This window comes from Alosa sapidissima, chromosome 23 (assembly GCF_018492685.1).
Source record: "Alosa sapidissima isolate fAloSap1 chromosome 23, fAloSap1.pri, whole genome shotgun sequence".
Lineage (NCBI taxonomy): Eukaryota > Metazoa > Chordata > Actinopteri > Clupeiformes > Clupeidae > Alosa > Alosa sapidissima.
Window position 1 is genome coordinate 25,193,357 of NC_055979.1, and position 5,423 is coordinate 25,198,779.

Genomic DNA, 5,423 nt, shown 5'->3' on the forward strand with positions numbered 1-5,423 from the left:
TGTCAATTAAAACACATTAATTCTTCGTAGATTAACTGCTATGCCACCAAATAAACTGCAGGCCACTTAAAAAAATCCAGGGACCAAAATAATATGAATCAGAGCAGTTTTGAGTAAGACCGGAATATGCATTGACAAAATAGCATAAATGGCATATAATCACAATAATATAAAGATCACCCCATGCTGCATAAGCAGTTATAATTTGTTCCTGGGTTTTTGGTGATTGGGAAGTCACTGTGAATTGAATAATTGCCAGATGGATCACCTGAGCAAATGCGGTCACAGATTCATCTGGATTCACCCATACCACTTGTCACCAGTGTTGTATAAAGTACTAGAAAGCAATACTTGAGTAAAAGTACAAGTATCGCACTAGAAAAAGACTTTGGTAGAAGTGAAAGTTACCTTTTAGAATATTACTTAAGTAAAAGTCTTAAAGTATCTGATATATACTGTACTTAAGTATCAAAAGTAATTTTCTGATATTTAATGTACTTAAGTATTTGAAGTAAAAGTAAAAAGTAAAAAGCAAGCTTTTATTGTGAACTTTATTTTGGCTTTCTTAAAGCATAAAGCATATTCAGGGTTCCCATATATCTTCTTAATCTCACTCATCAAATCAAAATCACATTCTTTTCTAGGACTTTTCAGGCACAATTCTCTTAAGTTCAAAGAACAAACAGCATATTCTTAGAGCTGACATCAAAGAAAAAAACAGAAACAGAAATGTCACTTTTGTATGAACTTCAGGTAAAAATGAAAAATAAATAACTTATTTCTTTAAAAAAAATGACCTGCTTGTAGGGAGAAAATTTTGGTCATGTGGTATGAGCATTTCTAGGGCTTACTCCCCAGGTCACCATCTCAGTCTCACACACACACACACACAGGCCACCTATGTCCAGCTACTATTATGCCAGTCATTAGTTGAAACTGAAAAGGTGTCTGTTCATCTTCAAAAGAAGCTGGTTTTCAAAGTTGCCAGAATTCAGTGCTTGGGAGTTTCAGGCCCAAGACCAGCCCACGTTTTTCATAGTGGTGGAAATTGGATAAATGAAGCAACATTTCGGCTCTTACTATCCTGTAGTTTTTATTAGTACCATGGTTCAACAAATGTGTAAAGGTTATATAATAATTCACTTCAACTAAGAAGTTAACAAAAAATATTCCACTATTCCACAAGTTAACATAAACAGAAAGAAAGAAAGAAAGAAAGCCTTTGAAATGTAGCCTATCCCACGCTTCCACAAAAAGGCATATTAAACTAATGTTTAGGCTACATGTTTTTTGCATGGGTAGGCTATATTGTTGTTTGGTGATTTGGCCTACTCCTTTACTACACTCTCTTCTGAGCAAACAAGGCATATAGGTTTATCATGTACTGTAGGGTAATTGCTCTTTCTTACATTAAATAACTTTAATTTATCCTCTCTACTTGTCCCTGTAGTCATGGCCTCCTCATCACTAATTTTGGGCTCATCATTTTCAATGGTCGACTGGTTGATCTGCTGCTCAGTCTCTCCTGGCCTCTTTCTACCATCCATCCTTCCTGGCGCTTGTGTGTACTGTAGGGCCGGCTCGGCTATCCGTATCTGAGAAAACTTTTTGGAAAAGACGGGTTATATGGACCCAACCTAATCTTTTTTGGAGGGGAGAACTCCCTCACGTAGGCTACAACCCATGCAGAAGCATTGCATTAGTGTCATGCACAGAATGCGGAACGTGTCCTACTTTAAGAAAAGATAGGCTACGTGACAAATGTCAATATTTTTTTCCTCGACCGGCCCAAAAGTGAAGCGGCCCACTGGGAATTCTCCCGATTTCCCACCCCGGGCCTGATTCAGTCTTACTCTTCTTGGACTGAAGACAAGTCCTGCGACGCTAAATAGCCTTTCACAGGCCGCTGAGGCAGGTAGCGGAGTTTTCAGCTTCACAGAAAGCTACCTATGTACAGAAACATTCCTTGCAAATACGGCCACAGGTGTATGACGTTATCTTCACCACTACCCTGTTCACCGAGTTCACCACTATCGTCGGGGGTGGTCGTCTATGATAACAGTCGCACACATTTCTTCTAATTTTATATTTTAGTAACGAGTAACGAAGATGCTTAGTGGAAATATAACGGAGTAAAAGTATACATTTTATCTAGGAAATGTAGTGGAGTAAAAGTGAAAGTTGACATAAATTTAAATAGCGAAGTAAAGTACAAGATACGTGAAATGTCTACTTAAGTACTGTAACGAAGTATTTGTACTCCGTTACATTACAACACTGCTTGTCACCCCTTGTAGCACAAGTTCAAATTCTCTTAATTGGTTGTGATTGGCTGTGATAGTAGCCATTTTGGGCTTGGATGCTTCCATGCCTCTGAGTAGCTTTAGAGATTTCATGTGAGCATGCACAAGACATAGTGCCTTATAGGACGCTGTGTCTCTGAGTAGCTTTAGAGATTTAATGTGAGCATGCACAAGACATCGTGCCTTATAAGACGCTGTGGGCCAGATGTAGGCTATGTACATTTGCGAACGTAGTGTTATCAGCGTCATGGACAAACCGCAGATTGCGAACGCTGTCAGACCCAAGTTTCGTCGTATTTATCAAACTAGTGTAAACTGCGCCTTTCTCTGCCTTTCTCCGCCCATAAACACAATTTACGAACATCCACAACTGAACGGCAGAGCCTAGCCTACATACAAGCTCAGTTGAATGAAGTTAACTGATGACAACATTAAAAAGAATCAAACGTTTAGCGATCATGAAATAATACTGTGGGGATGTGGGGATTTCTGGTTTATGTGCCCACCTGCACTGGCAACCAGTGTGGCTTGTGTGACTGCAAGGGTGGTCACATGGGACAGGTCACATGACTAACTAGGAAGTTATAAAGTTTGGTTTGTTGAGCGCTCACATTCTCTTGCTGCTGCCACCAATTGCTCTTTGTGACTGTTAAGGTCCCCTGTCATGCAGGTAATGAATATGATGTTCCATGCTGTGTGTGTGTGTGTGTGTGTGTGTGTGTGTGTGTGTGTGTGTGTGTGTGTGTGTGTGTGTGTGTGTGTGTGTGTGTGTGTGTGTGTGTGTGTGTGTGTGTGTGTGTGTGTGTGTGTTTGTAGAACTCACTTCTCATGACTTGTTTTAACTTACCAGGGTGAATGCTAGAACCATGTGTTTCACTCTTCATGGAGGACACTGAGGTGACTGCCTAATTTTAAGATTTATGAGTGCTGGGCTACAGACACTGATGCTCTGGTAATTTGTTTTATATTTATGATCTTAGTTTGTTTACATTGGTAGTTATAAATCAATTAACTATGTTTCTTTAAATCTGTAGCACTGGAATGTTCCTTTCTTCCTGTGTCACTGTGCTGTGGGGAGTAGTGAACGCTCTTGCAAAGTAGGCTTATATTTACTACATATGTCCATTGTGTAATTGTGCTGTGGAATGTACATGGTAACTAATATGTGCCATTTCTTTTAAAAGGGACCAGGCCAGCCACTGTTTTACTGTTAGTTTTTGGGTTTGTTTGTTTGCTTTCATTTTGTTTGTCTTTTTGTTTGTTTGCATGGTCTCTCTGTAACTGCTGGGACTAACATCACTTGCTTAAGCTCGCACGCTTACAGCTCTTGTGCTGGGAGCTGGCTGTTCCTCTTTTGTCCCATCATATAGGCGGTCTCTGTACAAGGCTGGATCCGCCACATGGAGGGAGCTATTTTCTCGGTGTGTACTGGTAAACAACACGGTGTGGTATTTTGTAGTGGTATCCTGTAGTGGTATTTGCTTCTTGTGTTTGCAGTGCTTGCCGTGTTACATTCTTTTGTGGTGCTGGGTTTGCTGTCTCTCTCTCTCCCTCTCTCACCAGGGCCCCTCTCCAAGACGGGACATCTCCAAGATGTGTGTGCTGACCCGACCTCACCAGGGCCCCTCCCCAAGACAGGAGCTGTGTGTGCTGACCCGACCTTATTAGCCTGAGGAGTCTCAGCCAGCTATCCCATGCAATCTTTCTTACTTACACACAACTTACATTCTGCATTGTATTTATAGTATTTGTAAAAAATTTGAGTATTTTGTATATGCCTCTTGTTAACTGTTCCTTTGTGGGGAAGGCCGAGAACCAGCCACGTTAGAGAGCTTATAGGTTTCTCCCGCCTGGGTTTAGGGGGTGGCGTAGTCAGAGTAGGGATTCTGCATGTCAGGTACCACAATACCATGCATGAGATGTCAACAAGCACGGAGATCATGAAGATCAGTAGTTTTACTCCAACTACTTGTGCACGTAGGCTTTGGAAAATTGGTCAAATCTAGCAAGTAGGAAAGTTTAAGTGAATGACGTGAAAATGAAAGTAAGACATTTGAAAGGCCAATGAAAGTTATGGTTGCTTTTGGTAGTACAAATACTTTCACCACAAAAACTGGTAGTAGTAGGCTACAAAACTCCTGTTCTAAATAGCGATTCTGTTGTCTTTGAAAGGTTCTCTTATTGACGCACTGAACTGCAACTGGATTACCTGCTTTTACAAGGCGGAAGTATTTAGGCGCAGAATAGACGTGCGCTTTCACAAGCAGTCTTTGTACATACCGTGGAATACATAATTAGGCGCTATTTACGCTTCCCCTCCCATCTCTTTACGCTAAACTCCCACTTTCCTCTGGATCCTCCCATGAATGCATATGCATGACACAAACGCAATGTGCCCTTTTCAGCTCCCGCGACAGGAAGTTTGCGCTTTAACATCTTTGCGGCCTGTTTGTACATACCTCGCAATGATTTTACACGCACGTTGCGAAACAAATATGCCTGAAGTGGGCTCAAATATACAAAATATATAATATACAAAAGCGTTAGTATATCTGGCCCTGTGTGTCTGTTTAGCAACATGAGCATGAAGCCTGTATGACATTTTATTTATTTGACTGGCTATTATTGTCAGAGCCTATTTCTCATATTTTGACTAAATCCTTTACTGGATGTCATTAGAGCTGTGTATTCTGAGAATGAGATTTCTCCTCAGTACTCCACTGAAGGCTTTAATATCTTGAAATGACTCTCCATGACCTGACATGGATTCCTTAGGGTTCAAAACCAGTAGTTTCATTCCAGTGCCTGGTGTGAGGGTCTGAAAATAAGGTTGAAAACCCAACTCAAACCTAAACCTATAAGCTAAATGCTCAGAATAGTGTTTTTTTTATCTTTGTTGCAATTACTGCAAAGTAGATAGATAGATAGATACTTTATTGATCCCCAGGGGAAATTCAAGAACAAGTAACATGTTTTTATGAAATAAAGATGAAGATGAGATTACCAAAAGCAGTGAAATCAACTTTATGCTAGTCTTCAATAACAACATACTGCAGTTTCACGACCTGGGTAAGCACTTGACCTTGAAGCTATTTAACCTTGCTGATGACAAAACACTAC

At 40.5% G+C, this 5,423-nt stretch overlaps 1 long non-coding RNA gene across 1 annotated transcript; it reads left to right on the forward strand.

Annotated features, from left to right (window-relative positions):
• The first annotated feature begins 2,795 nt into the window (after nucleotides 1–2,795).
• Nucleotides 2,796–3,481, forward strand: LOC121698160. The gene is made up of 3 exons (XR_006026703.1): nucleotides 2,796–2,973; nucleotides 3,154–3,255; nucleotides 3,338–3,481. It is a non-coding gene; the product is annotated as an uncharacterized LOC121698160 (long non-coding RNA).
• Nucleotides 3,482–5,423: the final 1,942 nt, after the last annotated feature.